Here is a 21,773-nt window from a genome sequence, read left to right as displayed (position 1 = left end):
GACAGCCTTTGCATGAATGCACACAGACTATAGTTTTACACTCATGGTCAAAACCACAGGAAGCAGACTTCCAAAAGGGAAGGAAAAAGGGGCATGAAAGAGGAACAAAGAAATACATAAGAGATCTGATTTTTCCCAGTGGGACAGTATGAGCTAGGACAAGGACTGCCTTTATATAAACTCTGAATGATACATAAACAAGTGGGAAATGGGGCGTTCAAACAATGAAGACAGACTAAATCACTTGAATTCCAAAGGCTTGCTTTTCAACTCTCTAATTTACTTTTAAATTGTCTTTTTAGTACATTAAGATCATCTGTTTGAGCTGAGAATTCTTACTGAGCTTTAAAAGTAAGACAGAAGACGATATACAGCATAATGCTTCCAATTTACATTAAAGTCTATGCACTATTATCTTCTTATTATCTCCTAAAGATTTTTCCAGGCATTTAATTAACATATGACAAGATACCCAAGTTAGTGCATTAAATGGTGACTTTTTTCTCGCTATCTATAGCCTTTCAGAAGTTAGTTACCCATTGTTTTTTCTCCTAATGCACTACCTAGTGCACATCTATTATTCTATTTTAATAGCAAGGCTCTGTCACAGAAATAAAAGGAACAGAGTTCTCCAGGTACTCACATTACATTTGCTAATTTGATTCCAGCACAGTGTCTTTCAAAGGCAATGAAACATAGGTAAAGTTTAGAAGGTTTCACCCAAGGACTCTGCTGTGACAAAGGGTGCTGGTATCAGCCTGCCTACCAGAGCTCTGGCCAGGACCCTAAGAAGCCCCAGGGAGGCATCAGCTTCAAATGAACACATCACTAACAAACAGCCTCAGAACATCTCTAGAAAGGTGGTGGAACAATTACCAGGGCCCCAGGAGTGTTGCCCATGGGGTCAGTAAGGGCATGGTCTGCCCACCAGGGCCCATCCCACCACCCCAGCCAGGTGCAGGCAGCTGGGGCTGGGCCCAGGTTGGGACAGGTTGTGTGGCTGAGACCGGGCAGGGCTGTGGGGAGCTGGAGATTGGCCCTGCTGTGGCTGCAGCATCGCTGGGGCAATGACTGATGGCTCTGGAGGGTTGGGCAGAACAGCCAGACCTGGTGGTGCCTACTGACAACAAACACACCACACCCCATCTGCAGGGATCCTTAGTCTTTTGCACACATTCCCTAGACACAAACCATTAGCCTTTCCCACCTTCAGCCTATTCCAATTCAAACAAAAAAAAATTACCCTTGAACAAGAGGCAGGATATATTAGCATGTTTCACACTTATATTTTGAGCATCCCCTTTCTACCAAACTTATGAAGCTCTCTGAGCTGCTGATGCAAGGGAGATCTGTGGGTTATGCTTTACTAACATGGCAGGAAAAGCCTGCAGCTAGTACAAAAAAAGCAAAATGTGCTTTAGGATGAAAAGACACTGTTTAAAGCAAATTTTCCCATCAAATAAGAGTCTCTGTTTCTTAATAGCCCCATATCTAGTGCCTTCCACTGCATAAAATTCCTTACTCTTTTTTTTTTTTTTTTCTTCCTTGGAGAAAGGTAGTCTAGTAGCATTTTCCTGCTGCTCATCTCAGCAGTCACAGGATCTTGGTGTTGGGAAAGAACCTCTGGAGATAATCCAGTCCAACCCCCACTGCTCAATCAGGGTCAGCTACAGCAGGTTGCTCAGGGCTGCGTCTAGTTATGTTTTTATATCTCCAGAGATGGAGACTCCCCAGCTTTTCTAGGCAACTTGCACCACTGTTAAATCACCCTTAAGTTTAAAAAAAGCTTTTCTAATGTTTAAATAGTTCCTGTCTTTCAGTTTGTGCCCATTGCCTCTTATACCCTTTGTGGGCACCACTGAGAAGATCTATCTTCTTTATTCCACTCCATCAGGAATACAGAGACATTAATTGGATAGTCTGAGTCTTCTGTTTGGTAGATTGAGCACCCTTAGCCTCTTCTCAGATGTTAAATGCCCCAAGCAAGTCCTTAATTACCTGTATGACCCTCTGCTGGACCCACCCCGAGCATGTCCATGCCTCTTGCCTCTGAGGCAAGTCCAGAACTGTGCTTGGTACTCCAGATGTGTCTCACCAGTGCTGAGTAGAGGGGAAGGATCACTTTCCCCTTGTCTACTGGTGCTGCTTTCCCTGATGCAGCCCAGGAGATTGCTGACTAACTTTGCCGCAAGTGTGCCTTTCTGTCTCATGTCCATCCTGCTGTTCACCACAAAACACACTTTTGACTTGTCTTCTGACAAGTCAACTCTCAGCCTGTGCTGATGCAGGGGAGCTTGTCCAGGCTCAAGACTTTTGCATCTGCCTTTGTCAAGCTTCATGAGTTTCCTGTTGGCACATTTCTCCAGGCTGTCTGACTTGCAGCATACCCATCAGATGCACCACAGTTTCGTATCATTTGCAAACTTCTTGAGGATACACTGTCCTATCATTCAGGTCATTAATGAAGATGTTAAATAGTATTTGTCTCAGTATCAATCCCAGTGACTGAACTCCAGCTGGACTTCATCCTACTGGTCACAAACCATCAGCAGCTCAGGAAATCAGCAGTTTTCAGTCCACCTCATTGTGCACTTACCTAGGTTGTACTTCATCAGCTTGTCAATGATGGTATCAGAAGACACAGTTTCAACAGCCTTGTTAAAATCAGGATAAGCATCATCTGCTCCTCTAACCACATCTACTGAGCCAGTCATCTTATCATAGGAACTTATCCAGCTGGTCAAGTATTATTTGCCTTTCATAAATCCATGCTAACTACTCCCAATCACCCTCCCATTCTTAATATGCTTTATTTCCAGGGGAAATATTATTTTCAGAGGAATTTGCTCCTGGAATGGTTTTACACATCTCTCTGCTTAGAGAGCTGGCACAATGTCTCACTGCCTCAGGTCTTCTGCAGGACTGTTAACACTTACAGCATCACTAAGTCTTTGCTAGATCTAATCAATTCTGTTCTCCATTCTTCTCACTTAGAAGAATGGAAAGACCAAACCTTTTCCAGCCATGTCATCTGAGTTTCTACTGAGCTCAGAAGCAAAAAGAACTTGCAGCAGTCCTCACCAGAGAATAACTACATTTTCAGTTCTCATTTATTGGTGGACAAGGGGAAATCTGAATGCCTGCTACTTTGCAAAAAAAACCCTGAAAGACCTCACCATCTTTCACTCCTTGAAAAGGCAAGAAGGAAAGAGCAATAAGAAAAACCTAGATTGCCAAGTAGTTTAAGGGGACAAACCTTATCAGAAAATATCAATGCCAAGTAACAGAAACTTGGGAGGTAGAGCCAAGCAGTTCTACACTCAAACTTAGTCCCATTTCCTCACACTTTTAGGTCCAGTTCTACAAGATTTCACTTCTGTACACAACTATGTATGTTGCCTTAGGAAAGGCAACAAAATGCCACCTTGAATACATAAATTAAGAACAGTACTATTTGTGCATTTTGGATTTTTTGTCAACCTCCAAATCAAAGTGACTTTTGATCTCACTTTTCATATACATATATATAAAATCATTCAATCTGAGCCTAAATTAATCCACCTATTTAGTAGTCTCAAAATGCTTTAGAGGACTAGGGAGTGCTGACTGATTTATAAGATGACTCAGGAGTTATGAAGAGGTCCTCTGATCTCTGTAGAATCCAAGAAACCTCTGAAAGTCCTGTCCAGGTTCGTCCCAGCTATCAGGCTGAAGTCTGGAGTCAGAAGATGTAAAGGAGTAGGTGAGCAAAGGCAGAAGAGGAAGAGCCACTTCAGTTTTTCTCCAAAGCTTTTACTCTGTTGCAGATGACAAGTGCCACATACAACTGTGAAATGTTTTTATAAAGGAATATAGACACTACCTTTACAACTGATGTGAACTTCTGTCATCAGTCTACACTGATTTTTTGAAACCAAGGCCCTCCACAGTAAACACCCAAACCATTCATCAGGAACACGTCTCTTAACTTTATTGTTAAGAGCAATATGAAAAATTTCTCTTCTCTATCTTGCTAAAGGGTACCTAACTCTTCAAGGTAGCAATCCTACAAGAAGAAGATCAAGATGAGTGTCTGACATATGTTACACAAGCAATGCTAGTTCATGAGCCAGTAAGACACCAGCTAATCTAAAGCATGTCATTACCTTCTTTCTCTGTGTGTCACAAAACCTGGCTCTAGGTTTTCCTCATCACTGCAGATCAAACCAGTATGAGAACCCAGCTTTCCTTATAAGCAGCCTTTGCATGAAGCTTCCTTCTTTGTAGCACTGTGAAAAATTTTTTTCAAGCATCTGGCACTTGATAGCTCTTAAAGAAATTTTCAATGCAATAACCAAGCAGCAAGGAGGAAAGGTGTTTGAAATTTTTTTCCTTCCTTAAAGAAGAATTCCCAGTTTTAAAAATCCAAACCTCAGATTTCTTCAGCAGCTTCAGTGGAACTACCCAGAACTTTTCCTCATTCTTGCTGTGATACATAGGTCTTCCTTCTGATATATAGGTCTTCCTTCTGATATATGTGAGGAGGAGATGCACACTACAGCTGTCAAACTAGCAACAAGTGAAGATCCCTTGTGTTATCTCCTCTCAAGACATCTACAGGTTCCTTCATTCTGTATATTTAAACACTCCCCATTTATGCTACTCTATAATTTGTTTGTGTATGTGTGCCTTTCTCTGTGTACCACAGGATGGCAGCAAATGTTAGAATATAAAGAAAACAGCTAGGCCAGAGACAAAATAAGAATATTACAGTTGTTTTATATATATTATTGTTACTTGAAACAAAAGGACTAGTTCCTGAATCCAAGTTCCCAATGCAAAAACACATGTTCTCAGGCACATAAACAGACTAATGCATGAATCGATACCATAGCAGGTCAAAGGCATTTAGAAAAATATTGTTTAAGGGAAAAAAAAATATATGGGATGCCATTAGAAAAACTAAGTCTGCAGTTGGCAGGATGTTTTGTTTGATCCAAAGTAAATAATAATCAGCAAAGTTGAGATGGAGTAAAAATTTGTGTGGAAGGACAGTAGGTTGCAATTGAGTAGGATTATATTGCTTAAATATGTTAATATTGAAAAGGCATCCATAAAAACTAAGCCAGAGGAAACAAATTCAAAAATCATCTCAAGAGACAAGTACTCTTCCTGCTTCAGGTACATTAAAAATTCATGCAGAATGTTTTACATAGGTTCATTTGATTCAGGATACCTGCCCCAGGCAAACATTTTTTTAAATTAAGTAAATTGTGTATATATCTTGCATGGAGTTCTCAAAAAATTTTATTAAGCCTTCTCAGAATGAGGAGCCCAAAAAGAAGACAAGGAAATTAGGACAATGTATGTAGAAAAGACACAAATAATCTTATAGTGACATTTTCAACTTTTCACGTGAGCTGTAGCCTTCAAAAGCAGATATTTGAAAGTCTATATCATTACTATAAAATTAAAGACTAAGAAACAATAAAGAAAACCCCAAAAGCCAATAAAAACATTTCTAGAATGAGACCTAGGGTAAGGTTTTATATCATTTTTGTAGAACAACCTTTAATTGAAAACTATGAAGTAGTTTGAGAGGAAGTTGTTTGTACAATTTCAAGTGATGAAAGGATTGATAAAGAGATGCTACCACTGAGCCAAGTTATTCTCACTAACCCTTCAAGAAGTTTAAGAAGTTTTATAGTAAGTTTAGATTAAATATCTATTTTAAATTTGTGCCACATTTTCTTCTGCTTCTAAATTTTTCTGCTTTCTTTCCTCCTTATTATTTTGCTTCTCTGTCTGATGCCAAACTAATCAATATATGCTTTGGTAGTTATAGGCGATGTCAACTCTTTGTAATGTACCTCTTCCCCAGAAGATAAATGAAACTTATTTGAAGAAGCCATAAACTGGAATGGCTCACTCTGATTTCAGGGCTCCAGCTAATCAAAATTGTGATCTTTGCACTGTGACAGCTAGACTTGACACTCCCTCCTGGCTGTCCCCTTAGAAAAGCATGATAATTTTTGTGATCACTGGATAAAATCAGTGGGGTATGTATGTGGCAGAATTGTTACTAGGGGATAAGGAAGGAATGTGAAAAGAAAAACTGGAAAAAAGGCTTATGCCTTTGTCTCAGGCACAGAGCAATTTGTTTGGCAGACATTTTGGCTGGCCAAAAGAAATTTATACTCATATGTTAACTTTCTAAATATTTTTTTTTTAAATCATATCTGATGCATGGGGGAAAGGGACTTCTGGATGTTACCTGCAGCTGTGCTTCTCTACTATATCTCCTTGTGTTATAGCCATGGCCTTTTCCCTCAAAAACTATGTGATAACAATTGTACTTGGCTGTTCTTTCATAATCTGCTGCCAACTCCTGGCTGTACAATGAGGCAATTAAAAGTGCACAGCTATTAGCCCAGTCTGTACAGCTTTTCCTCCCTTCAGGCCATTCTCATCCCACAAATACGAATAAGGTTCTGAAAAAATGAGCATTTCCTATAGTCTTTTGCAACCTTCTTGCTGTAAAAATAGATTGCAACCATGCTTATGTCACATTGTTGCTGAGCAACCTTTTTACCCTCCCCCCCACCCAATCTCCCTGTTCTCTAATATCTTATTGGTCTTCACCATGATCAGTCTGCAAACTACGACTCACTAGTCACGAACAGCACTGCCTTCTAAGCCTGCAGGACACTCTGCCCTTCAGTGATTACACAGGCTTAAGGGAGATATGCCTTATAGAGTAACCAGACACAGGATGTTGACCTAGGGGGGGAAAAAGCTAATAGAAAACATGAGGGACAAGGAGAAAAGTCAAACTGGGGAAAAAAAAAAAAAAAAGAAAAAGGTCCTCTCTCTTGAGGAAGCTTACAAAAATAAAATAAAATTCAGATCTGTAATCCCTTCACCTTCTGTCAAGGTCAGCAAAGAGGAATCAATGAACTTATCATAGTCTCTCATTTTCCCCAATGAGCTCTGGACAAGGATCTTTCTTTAAAAAAATAAGGATTGTTAGGCAGAACACCAAGGGCAGCTGAGCTTTGGAAAAGCTTATTGTTTGAGAAGAAATGATCAGAAAATGAAGGCTGCAAGCACAGCACTCACACACAGAGTCATTTGTGTGAATAGGCTCAGTAGAGGAACGTCCAGCAAAGCAGTGACACCAGTGGGTAAAGCATAGATCCAGAGATCTATTTGGAGAGGAACTTAGGTGCTTTTAGAAGTCATAAGGTATTCGGTCTGGCTTTCAGCTGCTGCCCTAGAAGAGGGTGGGTGTTCTGTAAAACCCACATCTTAGCTGCCGTCTCTTTGCCAATGTCTGGGGTACCACAAGAAATCTAAAACCACATTACATCTATGCCTGTGCCTTAGTCCCTTAACCACTCCTCAATATCTGACTTCTATTCAAATACTTTAACCTTTATTGGGTTTAATGAATGATGGAGAAAAAACTATCCCTCCTAGAATGCAGATATCTGCATTTATATCCCTGCCAAAGGGTAATACACCTTGCATCCACGGTGTTCTTATTTTTATTGCATCATGATTCCTGGCATTTCTGATCAGTGTGACAAAGAAAGCTTAGTAGGCACCAGTAGACCAGGACATCTCCATTGACAGTTAGAAACCTAACATCTATTTAAAGTCATCTCTGAGTGTTAGGCTATGGAAATAAAACCAGATTCTGGGGCAAAAATTGCTTCCTACGTTCTTTGCAAAGGCTTAATCCATCTCAGTGGCCTTGTGACTAACCTGTCATTCCATCTCTAGAACCTCACAACATCTCAGCTGACTTGAGGTCACAGCCAAGAGATTACCTGAGAGTGGTTAGGTTAGTCACCACCTCCCAAATCAGCAGCTGATGGGAGTGCTGCCAGTATCAATCAGATAAGCAGAGTTAACAGTGAGGTAAGTACTGAAATACCTTTACCTTTCCAGATAAAAGATTGCTCAAACTGCAAGAGAGAAGTCCTTTGCCTATTTAAGGTTTAGTTGTGGTTAGTTTTAGCAGAAACAGTGAAACACTGCAATAGTTCACATAAGACTTCTCCATGTAAACGAATCATCCATGTAAACTTTTTTCCATGTATTGCTGATTCCTAGTTGATCCAGAAGGAAGTGGAACTACATGGAAACTGTAATAGTTACACTGAACACAGAAAATTTCAACAAATGGATGGATGATCATGAACTATTCCAGATTGCTTTCTTCCAGACTACATCAGAAGCTTAATTTCAGTATTTTGCAGTGAAATAAAAACATATCAAAGTAAAATGATAGATTTTGTTCAACAGCATTAGCAAGGAATAACAATATTAACAATGATGAACCTTTTTCTCATACAATTAAGGAGCTAAAGATGACAGATACAATCAGCTACTCTAACCTCTTCAGCTATTCAATACACTAAGAAAAAGCAAATTTAGACTTGCTTTCAGTGAGCAGTAAGGACATTATAAAAAATCTAAATATAGAATATAACCTTGGACAGAAGGATCACAAGAGGCCTCCCTTTAAAATTAACTAGAAATATGAAGAAAAACTCCACAACAGATTTCTACAATTAAAACAGATACCTCAGTTTAACTCTATTATTAAAATCAGATGGATTGAGGATGTCAGGAACTTGAATGTGAAATAAGTCTAGAACTTCTCCAAGTCAGAAGTACCCAGGGCATAAATTCCAAAATTGTATTTTCAGTAATTTTGAGGACTTGTGTTAAGAGGCATCAGATATACTGGATGAATAACTATTTGGAGGTAGATACTAAGAGTAGGATGAAAACTTACCAAGTAATGGAAAATAGGTTGAAATGGTAAAAATGAGATTTCCCTAACAGCAGAGATCAAGCAGGAAAAGGATAAATGAAAATAATAAAAAAATCAGGCCAAGATATGCTTTGCTATATAAGCAAGAGAATGGAGACGGAGTAAGAAAGGGCACATTGTAGTTGGCACAGTGCAAAAATGATCACAAATATGGTCTCAGGTGGATGCTTTGTCTGTGTTATCAGTAACATAGGGGAAAAGCCTTGCAAAAGTCAAAAGTCTAATGCACCTCAGAGGCAGGGCACATGTAACCAGGCCAGGTTAAAAAAAATGGGGAAAAAATTTGAAGAAATGCAGAAGGCAGCATACAGCAAGTGTGTCTCCAGTCATACTACAGTAAAATAAAGGTTTCAATTCCCAGGTTGTTTATATAGTTACAAAACAAAGCTAGAGTTTACAGTTGGAGACTTTCAGAGTGATTCAAACTATGTAAAAGAATAATAAAAAAAAAAAAAAATTCCAGAGGCTGACTGATGATTTAAGCCAACTGAAGAGCCATTAAAATTACCTTCACAGGATCTGTAACTATTTTAGGAGACAGTGGAGTTTTTAAGTGTCTAAAGCATCTTGCTTTTTTTCTTCTAAAGGTTTATTTCCATGAAGTATCTTGTGTTAAATATATGCCTTTCCCCTGACTGTTTCAGATTAAATAATAAAGTGCATTTATTAAAGAGGGAAAAAACCCCTTGGGGTGGGCGGGGGGTGATATCTGAAGAGGCCTTTTTCCAACTGTCAACATTTTGAAGCTGAGTAATAACGCAGCCTTGGGGTTGCCATGGGAACATGTTTCATTTCCTAGGTGACAGCAATGGTATGTCGTCACCAGTGAACTGCACTGACTCTGGAAGTATGTCAAGTTCCCTTTAGACACAGGCATCCCGAGACTTCCTGCGCCTGCCACAGGCCAGCACCTTTAACCTGGCTCCCACAGGACCCAACCACTCATCCTCCCCTGGGAAGAACAGCCTGCTTTGGCCAGGGCAGGAGTAGGGTTCAAGATATCCTCATCAGAAGACCCTAGTGAAGAGCAAACTCACCCATCCCCTTGGTATTCCCCTGCATTGCCTTACAAACCTACAGGCACAGCTTCATTCTTGAGCAGCTCCAATCTCCAACCCTTTGGCCCTGGATAAGTCCTACCAGAAAGGCTTCAAGCATCAAAAATCACTCAGACCTTTGTGTCACATTAGGAATGGACTCACTATTTAAATCAACTATTATGGAATCACCTGTACTAATAATCAACCCCTAAAAAAAATGGTTTTTTTCAACTGGAACTTCAGGTTATATGACTGAGGACCCTTCTTTGCAGCACATATGTTCCCCAACACAACTTCAAGGCCACCAGCTGCACAGTATGACCAGCAGGATTCACTAGCCTGTGAACACTAGGGAGGGCAAATATAGAAAAACTTCTTCCTAACAGCTCCTCAGTGTTCATGCACTAATCCAAAATAAGCAACTCTGATTCTGTAATAATTATTCTGCTCTGGAAGTAGAGTGATTATTTTATTCTGGGATAATTACTCCATTCCCAAAGTGAAATAATAGTTATAGAATAAAATCATTTTCATTTTGGAATATTTCATCCACATGTGGGAGTTATTCTAGAACAGCTAAATTATACCCTCATAGTTAGAAGGGAACAGTCCTGCCAATCAATTTTCCTCATGCAGGCGAATCCTTAAATCATCGTGCTTTTGAAAGGAACAGTGCAGAAGTTGTCATTGCACAATTGGAGACCCCTACTGTTTAATTTCAAGAAGAACCTGCAATCACCTACATCTGGTTAATAGTTGCTCTAAATTATTTAGAGAGCAGACGATAAAATAAATTACAAGTATATCAAGTGAGTTTCAGAGAATGCTACAAATATTATTACTGGTAGAAGAGCCTCATCACATGGTTTGAAAATAGTATCTATGTCACTGAATTCCTTATCCCCACTTACATGGTCAGGAATTGCTGCCAAAGATGGCCCTGGTCTACACTCAAAGAACCCTGCCTGTTGAGGTAAATGTGGGTAGAGGAATATGCCAGCACCTGTAGCAGCACTTGATTTCTGAAGGAACTGGGGGCATACCCCAGACCGTGCAGTTATTGTGCTATTTGTTCTAGGGTAACTACCTTAGATAGAAAATTGAATTTAAAACTGTTTACTTGAAAATACATTCAAAATATGTTTTGATTTTGACCACTGTTTTCTAATATATACACTTCTCAAAAATTAAGAAAGGTGTTCAATGGGCATTAAGCTACGCAAAGAAGGCAGAAGGCTCAAAAGTTTAGGTTCCCACAGCAACAGTAATTCAGCAACATTCAAGATACAGAGTGAGCATAAATTAACAGTTATTGGAAATGCTGCATATGTGCAACGTGGCCATGTTAACATTGCTATGGGAACCTTAACTTTTGAATACATAAGCATACTACCAAAATAAAAATCATACAAAAGAAATCATTACAGATTTTGCTGGAAAATGCTGCACACAATTCCTCATCTGAAATCTGTTGATGCAGAGCATAAAGACACTAAACACTTAAAAATCCAAATAGGTGAGAAAATAATCTCTAAGAGCAGGAGCACCAGAGCAATAACTTATCTCTGACACCAATGCTGCAACTTTATTTTAAATTTTAATTTATAGTCAAACAGAATGCAAAATCACTCCAAAATTACAACAGATGAAAAAACAGAAGTTCATGTACAACTATCACCCTTCCCCCTTTTTCTCACAGATTTTTCATAAATTAAATATTTTGGAAGAACAAAGTGGAAATTTGCTACTGGCTTTAGTCTTTTCCAGCAAATTTCAATTTAAGGAAAAAAGAAAATCAAGCTCTATTCTGATACACATTTATTTAGTAGCTGCAAGTCTGGATTGACTCCCTCACATAATTCTAACTAAACTCAGAGTTCATTTCAAAACAGCTTGATTTGGTGATTGAAGTTTTGGTAGTTTTAAAAGAACCTAGTGACAGTAGGCTGCTACCTCAGCCTTACTCTCTAGGAGACTGGATGTCCCTTCAGGGTAAAAAAAACAGCTCTACCACTACATCCAATTCTCTGTGATGCATCAGCTTGAGCAGGCCAAGCTTACTTTTCTAAGCTGTGAAGAAGGGATAAGGACACTCACGTCCCTTTCGATGCACAGGTCCAGCACATTAACTAAATAGTTTTTCTCTCCTGTTTAAAACAACAACAAAATCTTCAAAGCAGTCTTTTTGCAGTATTTGAACAGAATTCCAGCAGCATCTGAAATAATGGCTCTGCCAACTTTTCATCTAAGAAAAGAAAAACTAGAAGCTCCTTTCTGCCACTCCAGCTTTTCAGTTCTCTGTGGCATATATGGTTAGTCCCATCCAAAATCCTGTTGAACAAGTTTATTCCCCAGAGTGTCTGCAAGATCACCAAATATTTTGATCCAAGAAACAAGACAAGTTTCAGAGTCCTGGAACTGCAGAGGCAAGATAAATAGAGTTCTCCAGTCCAAGTCAATGGAAAAGGCTTTCTTGTTGATATCCTGGCAAGCATGCCTGGAATTGTACTAACATCAGCAGGACTTCCTTGCTCATAGTAAAAGCAGGATATTGGCCTTGAAACAAGCCACACAGTTCAAAGAGACCTTAATCTAAATTATTTGAAGTGACTCTGATTTCTTGGCATTTATAGCATAGACTTAATGAAGATTACATGGGCCTACACTTGAACACGTTCTCTGCATACCATTAAGATATTGCTCAGCCATGAACTTGATTTTCTCTAGACTGATTTAGAAAAAAAAAGAAAACAAACTAACACTGGTTAGAATAATGCTTTTACAAAATCAGAGATGTTTCAGGTACTGACATCCCTTGCTAATAAATGTGAGATAGACAGAAAATCTTGCCCAGTATACTCATGACTGAATTTCTGATAACAAACAGACACTGTATTATTTGGTCAAAATTAAAGAGTTTATAGTCCTTGACATACACTGATTCGTTATGGTCTTCCTCCACCAGGCAGGGCACTGTATTTTCTAGACTGGAAGAAGCAAGACTTCTGTGAATGGAGGCTAAGGAACACAAAGTTTAGGTGGCAGAATTATGTTTTCAAACTGTACTTAAGATGTTGCATGAGGGAAGAATAGAAAGCATGGTTTAATTGAAGCCCCTGTCATTTCAAGACGTTTGCAGCTATCCTCCAACAAACTGCCAAGTGCTTTAATAACCACCTGCCTTCTGTGTTCTGTGCCTCTCATAAATGGTAACCTGCACATATTTCAACCTCCATACCACTATGTCCAGTACCCTGAAATCCCTCTTGTGCTGTAGCCAGGACCCTCGCCATCTCTGCTTGCTTTAGATCCAGCCCAGTCTCACAACATGAAGGACACTTTTGTCTGGATGGGCTCCACTAGTGTCTGAATCTCTGTTTCCTTCCTGAGACAGTTCCATTCTTAACTGCTCTTGCTATGTGGCTTCTCCAACAACCTCTGAAGCTCTACTGTTGAATCCTAATTCTTTTCCTTCAAAAATTGTAGCAGCAAGGATGTAGTTGCATGTTTTTTCGCTCAGTCCATGAAGTGAGAAAAAAGACATCATGTTTTCTAGTGAAACTGGTAAGTTTTCTTTAAATTATTTAACATATCTTCTGTTCGTCAATAGATTTTAATGAGCTTTGTTAGGCATGTAGGTGGTAAATTTTTGAAAAAATATTCCCACACTTCATTAACTTAACTCTGATGTACTGAGTAACATTCCTAGCCTTACTGACTCCCATTTATGACAGGCAGGAATTCTTTAGCTTAGTTTTCTGGGACAGCAATGGGAGTCACCAAAAAAAGATCCTTCCATGTACTTTGTGTTCATATGTCAATAGCCATCAGCTTGTCACAGCTTTATTATCACAGTTCTATCTACAGAAACTATCTCTGCTGTTCAGCATGTTTTTAGGAATTACTTGCCCTCCTGATCACCACTTCACTCTTAGAGGCATCTTCCAGTTATAGCACTTGTCTCTGCATTTTGACATACCATGCAAAGTGTAGTATACTGAAACCATTCTACTAGTTTACAAGTTCCCTATTCTCTTCAGCATCCAGTGCTGGTATGACTAAAAATCAAAGAAAAATAATAATAAATCAAGATTGTGTAGAAAATCTCTTCCAGATTCTAGCATCAACCCCGGCTGTATACACAGCATTGTGAATTTTAGTGAAAATTGCTCCCTATTAGCTCTTGCTACCTCTAATAACCACCATAAAACATTCAAACATCTAAATTAGGCAGACAAGTTTTTCTCTTACCCCTAATTTTCTCTTTCCTTTGACCCTATCCCTTGCCAAATATAAGCTAAAAACAGTTCATGACTGATTCAAGCTATTCTCCCTCTCAATGGCATAACATGGTAAGGGCTAGAGCACTGATAGTGAGGGAGTCAGGTTATATAAGTAAACATAGTGCCTCCTGGCTAGATGCAGATGAGTTTCATTTATAATCTGATACCTTGTCAAAAGATCCATATCCTGTATGCAAACCATTATGCTATTTTGTTTTATTGATCATTCCAATTCATCACACTCTAAAACGTTAGCAAAAAAAAGTTGTTTCTGAAACATCAAGGAGATTAAGCTCTGCCTAGATGTTTCTGTTTAGATTATACTAAATGCACAGTGATAGATATCTTAAAGTACACAAGTTCTAATGAACTGTGTGTATAAGGGAACTGAAAACATCTGCTTATGACTTTACAGGTGACTCAGTGCAGGTTTGCTTAGCTTCAGGTCTCATTTCATACTGCTTCTTAGTGTTCCTGCCATAAGAGCACAGTGGTGCTCTAAAACACTTCAGAGAAAATAACAAGGATTGTACAAAGTCCGGGTAATGTTTCCATTCTGTGTATCATTTTACTGTATGTCTCTTTTATCAGTGAGATGTTGATTCTCCCTTTACTACTGTGTTTGGTGCTAATAACTGAAGAAAATTAATTAAACAAACAGGACATGCACAAAATCACAGGACTCAAGAGATGATATATCATTGCTGACTGAAGACTAGTCCTAAAATCTGCTACAAACTAAGTCACGGTAGTTTGTCAGCAGAATACCATTATATTTACTAAAATCAAATTCTGCTTTAAAATGAGCTGTGCTGGCTACCATATCTCAGACAGTTACGCCTGTAGACCAGTAACTGTTAAATATCTATTTGATGAGAAAAGGACCAAAAGAACCCTTCAAATATGATGTTGCTCTTTAAATACTCAATCTTCCCCCATTTCTACTGTTATTGAAGTCCTCAAGATAGCACAATTTCCTCTGTGTTACAGTCCAACCCTCCTCTATTTTTACAGAACTTCTCAAATTTCTGTGATCATTCAACATTTCATCATGACTCCCAACTTGTGCCAGAGGTCAACATCAAAACATTACTTGCTGGAGGCCTAAGACCTCATGGAATTCCACTAGTAGGTCCTCACAGAGCAAGCCTGGGGCTTCCCTCTTTTTCTCTGGGGGTCACCATCCCAACTTTAGATCCTTTTGTATCATATAGTACCTGTTTATTCATCTTCTGTTCAACCAAACATTCTCTATGTGACACTGTACTAAAAATTCAACTCTACTGTCTTTGGAGACAGCAGCAATATTTTCCTCTCCATTTAGTGTGTACAGATGTCCATCTAGCCACAGAAGAGAACAGCTATCAACTAGGGGAGGAGATAAGGGAAAAGCATCCCCAGATAAGATATCCTCCCAAGTGCCACTCACTGGTGGCAGCTGTCACCTTCCTTCCACTCTTACCAAACCCATCCTTCCTGTCCTGCATGAAAAGCTGCATGTTGCAGCAGCCCTCACTAAATGGGAGGTGTAATGTGAGATTATTTTGCACCTCTTCTTCCCCAGAAACCTAGAACCCAAACCCTCAAAGCATCAGAGAGTTGTCCCTGCTCAGTATCAAATGATGCCACCTCCAAGCAAGGTCCTGTTAACAGCAGAAAGTCAGATACCAATTAAAAAAAAAAAAAAATCTAACCTAAAAATAGCTGATTCTGCCCAAACTGCCAGTAAACAGGGCTTTGGGCACAAGGCAGGATCAAGTCCCCCTACTGCAGTGTGAAAACAGTGAGACAATTGGTTTTAATTATTTACCCATCCTAATTTTGTTCATTTTAGCATTTAATTAAAATAAAAATTTAAGGATTAGGATATATTACATTGACCTAGCCATGAACTACAACACAAGTACATTGCCCATTACAGTTCTATTTTCACTGCTAATATAATTTTCTGAATCTTTGCATTTTATGAAATATTTGAGAGATTTTACCAAGACAAAAGAGAATCTTTCAAGTCCATCCCATATAAGTGATTGCTGTTAATAAGGATAAGCAGTCTTATCTTGTACAACTTTCCACAAAATAAACAAAGATCTCAAATCATTTGAGTTTCTTGCAAATTAAAAATTAAATCTATTGGTTAAGCACACAAAATACAAAGACAAACCTACCCACCTTAAAGAGATATTTCCATATGCTTGTTTAATACTTGGAGTGTGAAGACATCCCTCTTCCGATTGTGGTGAAGTAACAGCCACAGACTTCAAACAAGCCGGCAGCATTGCTCAAAAAATTACTTTAATCTGTCCAGTAGAGGGCAATGACATACATACACACACACACAGTGTAAAGTTGAATTTGAAATGCACACTTCTAAAAAACAAAACTAAATTTATGAAATCCCTATCCCTAAATCATGAATTACTGTTTTATCTGTAATATTCAGGTGCATACAGATCAGTGTCTTCCATTTTAATGCCACAAAGAACCTCCAAATTTAGAATTATACATTAAAAATATTTTTGATGTTTTTGCAAAATTGACCACTATCTATACAAAAACAAGTCAGCCTTACATAAAAGAAAAATATATCATTATTTTACATTTGGCTGCAGGATAAATGCCAGAAGTGTTTTTTGTCTCTTCAGCAGCACATAATTTACTTGCTAAAAAATCTTCACTTTTTGTTTAAAATTGGTCCAGAAGGATACTGTTAAATCATTTTCTTCCTGTAACACATCCATTGACTACAAGGAATGCTCACAGCCATTAAATAAGATACTATGTTTGCATGGAAAGCTGCTGCTGCTGCAACCCAGCTGTGTCTTTTACAGTTCTCAGGGATTGTTTTTTTTAACTACACTTAGAAATTACGCAAAACTTCATCGGGGTCTGCAGCACGTTTAGACTTGTAGGTTCAAGGCAGTTGGGGCTGAAGCACTGAACCACCCCTGCCAGCTCCTGACAGACCCCAGTAGCAAAGTAAGACTGCAAGCAGTGCCCAGCACCTCTGTCACTCCAAGGACAAGAAGAGCCCTTCTGCAGAAATAGATGTGGTAGAAAACCCGATGGGCACAAGCCACCACAAGTGCTTGTTTATGTCTGGTTGTGACTTGTTTCAAGCGCTGTCACCTCAGATTATCCAGGCTCCCAAAATTTTCCACCACTCTTTTGTATGATCTCAGGTTACATTCTCAGATCTACTCCTGTGCTGCAGATACAGAGAACACAGCTGTTAAACACATCCCCAAATAGCAGGCATGAAAATGAGATGCAACTCACAAGTAATGGTAAATCTTACTTTTTTTTTTTTTTTTTCTTTAGTATGGCAGAGAATGGTTCTGAACAGTTTTTTCCAGAGTATCCAACTGACTTACTTGGCTGAATGTGGTAGTTCCTAGGGCAGCTGGTCAGGACTCAGAATTTGCTACAAAAGGCTTGCAGTACACTCCACTTTAGGAGGGAGGAACAAGCTCCCCAAAGCCGAAGTACACTGGCTGCTGCAGAGTTAGCAGGCAGTGGGCGAGAACTCCTCCAGCTCCTTTTATCAAGATGTTCATCTCATGATCTACTGGTTTCCTAGCAGCTGCCACAGCTGGAAGTGTGAAAGTCCCCCAGCCTGAAGCAGCAAGCATGGAGCAGCTGCCCAGTTCATGGAGTGTGAAGGCCCTGGAGCCTGCAGTGCAGACAGCAAGCCAGCAAGACACTTGGATTATGGTGAAAGCTCATCAAAGTAGAAACTTCTGGGACAGAAGTTTATACAGCTTGGATTTGCATGTGCAAAACAGACATTTTTAGAAGATCCACAACTTACTGTGATTTACGCCTCAAGGACTGACTCTTGCATGTTGTATGGTAGCCCCTCTCTGCTGTGGCTACATTCAGTTCATATGTTTTACATTTTCTTCATTCAAGACACCTCAAAAGGGTTTTTTTGTTTCTGTTTTTTTTAAATCAAAATGACTGCTTGAAGAACTTGATTGAAGTTTTAGAGAAGTGCAGTTATGACACATGTATGTCAAATGGTGTATAGCCTTGGATTCAGCCTGTGTACGAAGCACTGTTAGCATTTATCAAGATTGATGGACAGAAGAATTTTCTCATGATTAAATAAAATTTAGGTTAAAAATTTAAACTAATTTTTATAATTCTTTAAAAGAAGATGTCATTTAAACAAATTTAAACTCACTGAAGAATTTGCTTTAGATTGTCTCAGAAAGAAAAAAACATTAACATACTGATACTGATTTTTCATGTTAGATATTGACCAAATCTGTCTATTATAAGGAAAAAATGGGTTTGGGTTTCTTTTTTGGGGAGCTTGGGTTTTCTTACTCTTGTACTTTCTACATATGTTTATGGTACCATTGCAATAAGAGCTATTAAAATCTTGTTAAAAAACTGTTCTCAATGTGATTTAGCTATCAGAATGCTAGTTAAGTATAATCAATAATCTACCTGCATGGATGATGGAAACTACTAATTTTGATAGAATTAATGTGCCCATCACTATTGCAGGTTTACCTCACCAGGAAAGCAAAGTAACAAGCTATATCTAAAAAGTATGTATCTACAAATAGCATATTATCATCATCCAACTTCAATCACTGTGTATCTGTCAACATACAGGGGGTTTCTGTACACTTGGGCTTCTGTGAGCTTGACTCAAGGAAATCCCTTCATATGAGGCAAAGCACACATTTTAGCATTTCACATATGTAGCCCAGAAGCACCTGCACATTTTGCTTATGGGTTTCAATATTTGGGGTTTTTTTTAATGCTATGAAGATCCTACCTCAAAGGCCTTTTGGCAAACTATCAGGACAAAAAAAGACCCCAGCAAATAAAGTATGTCCTCTGTGATACACAGGCCCTTGGCAGAAGGTAGCAATTAATGTGAGCCGCAACACCTAGGCCACATGCACCAGATATGGAATTAAGGTGGTGTGAAGAGTTGGCATGCAGGAACAAAATGTAGGAGGAATTTCAAGACATACAGGTTACCCAGACAAGATAGCACAGGACAAAGCTCAAGGGTGCCTGTATGGATGCCTGACAAATACACAGAAAGAGTCTGCAGCCAGCACACTCGTATGGCACACAGGACATTCCACACCAGGAAGGCAGAGAGTCATTTAAAGCCTTGAAGTGCAGCTCCAGTACTTTTATTTTAAAGACATGGAAAAAGAAAATCAAAGCTGCTAGCAAGGAAAGCTATTTTGTGTTAACTGGACAGAAATTTTCTGAATACAGTGAAATCATTCTACTACTCTGCCATAAGAGAGCAGTTCCCATTAGATTCCTGTCCTTGAGTCTGGCAGCAATCATTTTTCCTAGCCCAAAACCCAGTGAACCATCTGCTCCTCAAGAAAAGGTACTTCCTGCTATGATTAGTATACATTTTCCATACCTTCTAGTGAAGCCATTTATTTTCCCTAAGGCCAGTAACACATTAACATAAACTGTTGTCAAAAAGTCAGCAGCAGCTAAACCTCACCACAGTGTACTTCCCACTTCTTGGAGGCAAGCATAGAGCCTGGGTGAGTCCTGCTCCCTGTCTCACCTCAGCCCCTCCACCTCAATACCCCAAAGAAATGAACACAGGCATGTAAGGAGCCAAAGCAAGGGATACATCCTCAGTTTTGGCAGTCAGGAGGCTCAAAACATATGCGACCCATAGCTTAGAGAAGTGAGCATGCTGACACTGCTCTGATGACAGTAGAGCTTTGCAGGTCATAAAAATACAGAGGCAGGAAGTCTTCAAGCATGCAAGTGAGCAGGAACACAGATATAATTCTGCTGAATCATGTCATATGAACCTCACAGGTGGGGAGAAGGCAAGAGATCCTCCAGTACCTAGCCAGCTTGGAAGGAGTCAATCACATCCAGTCTAGCCGAGTAAAGAAACTGTCTCCCACTTGTACATTTTGTTGCCCGAGTCATGAGTGGGCTTTTAAAACTGCAATGGCTTAGCAAGGTCTGCCAAAAGACCCAGACAGTAGTTGCTGCAAAACATTATTTCTGTGGCTGATTTTAGTTCTTTCAGACAGGTTCACAGATCCACTGAGCAGGGTAAAGATCTAGGTTGCTTAAGAGAACAAAAAGAGCCCTTTTTTACTCCTCCCTGCAACTCGTTTTAAGCCAACTTTACAAATTTGAGATGCTGGATAGTTTTGCAATGAAGATCCACAGACACAGAGGTCCACTTTGGAACAAGATTGAACATAGAAAAACATTCATCTGGACCATCTTTTTAAAGCATGATACTTGCCTAATTCCACATTCAAGTATTTTAAGGTTAGTTCTGAAAATACCCTGATAGCCGTAGCCATTAATGTCTTAAGAACCTATTCAACTGCTTTTTTCTTTTTATATCACTAAAGCTGAATCAACAAGATTGCAGAGATCTATCTGAGATCAGAGTGACTGCAGAGCTGAATTTAGCCCAGTGGTATTTTTGTTTAAAGGAACAGCACAGAATGGAGAAACACTGTACTCACAAGTGTTTTGGGACTGCATGAAGGACAAACTCATTAGGCTGAAAAGCAGTACTTTTATCTATGTCTAGTAATTGTATGAATAGCATCTTAACCCATTCATCTGGAGATCCCTTCAGTAACTACTGCTTTCTAAAGAGGTGTTTTTTAAAGAATTTATTACTATATAGGAAAAAAAACAATGCAGCAATTGATATATATGGAAATACCTGAAATGTGACTAATGAAATTTATGCCTAAATGTCATATTTTCACCAACTTACAGAATTACTTCTCATTTCCTACACAGGATTTTAAGAAGTCTCTGCACCTGCCTCCTCTCCCCAAAGGGGAAAAAAAATGTAAAAGGCAAGATAAAGATGCTAAATGCAATTCACAGAAATCATAGAATAATTCAGCTTGGACAGGTCTCTGGAGTTTTCTAGTCCAACCTTTTGCTCAAAGCAAGATGAAGCTAAGACCAGGGTTTTATCAACTGAGTCTTGAAAACCTTCAACGGTGAAAGTTGAACAACTTGCTTCATTGCTTGACTGACTTCAGAATGAAAAAGCTTTTCATTTATAGACAACCTAAACCCCTTGTTGCAACTCAGGTCTCTTGTCCTTCTGTCATGCACTGCTCTGAAGAAATTCAGAGATTTTATCTAGAAATTGCTGGACTACTAGTAGCTGCAGCTGCAGTCACCTCTTCTCTAGGCTGAACAAGCCCAAGTCCTTCAGTCTCTCTTCACCTGCCATGTACGCCAGCCATGGCCATCTTGGTGACCCTCCTCTAAACTCTATATAATTTAGGAATGCCTTTCTTGTACTTGGGGATCCAAAACTGGACACAGTACTCCAGGGGCAGCCTACACAATTGCTGAGTAGAGGCACATAACCACATGCCTCTACCTACATGCCATACTCCTGTCACTATAGCTCAGCAGGCTGTCAGCTGCTGCCTCCACTGCCAAGGCACGCTCCTGACCTATATGCACTTTGTCTTCCACATAAAGTTCTTTTCTGCCCAGCTGTTCCCTGGCCTGTATTGTTCCAAGGCAGGGTTTCAGCCCAGGTGTGGGATTTGGCATTTGCTGTCCTTACTAAATTTTATAAAGCTCCTGCTGGCCCTTCTGTGCATCCCATCTAGTTCC

General features: G+C 39.3%; 1 protein-coding gene and 1 long non-coding RNA gene across 4 annotated transcripts in view; both read right to left on the bottom strand.

Moving 5' to 3' along the window:
• The window catches only part of LOC140683514 (uncharacterized), a 110,447-nt gene extending 92,936 nt beyond the window's left edge, over positions 1 to 17,511 (bottom strand). For both annotated transcript variants that reach the window (XR_012054701.1, XR_012054700.1), the window contains exon 1: positions 16,320 to 17,511. This is a non-coding gene — a long non-coding RNA (uncharacterized lncRNA). The remainder of the gene's footprint in view (positions 1 to 16,319) is intronic.
• PDE10A (phosphodiesterase 10A) overlaps positions 1 to 21,773 on the bottom strand; it is a 341,642-nt gene that overhangs the window by 295,260 nt on the left and 24,609 nt on the right. The gene's annotated exons all lie outside the window — the stretch shown is intronic.

The sequence above is a fragment of the Taeniopygia guttata genome, chromosome 3 (genome assembly GCF_048771995.1).
Source record: "Taeniopygia guttata chromosome 3, bTaeGut7.mat, whole genome shotgun sequence".
In the NCBI taxonomy this organism is placed as follows: domain Eukaryota; kingdom Metazoa; phylum Chordata; class Aves; order Passeriformes; family Estrildidae; genus Taeniopygia; species Taeniopygia guttata.
Note: the sequence above shows the minus strand (reverse complement) of the source record. Positions and strands in the feature narration are given on the sequence as shown.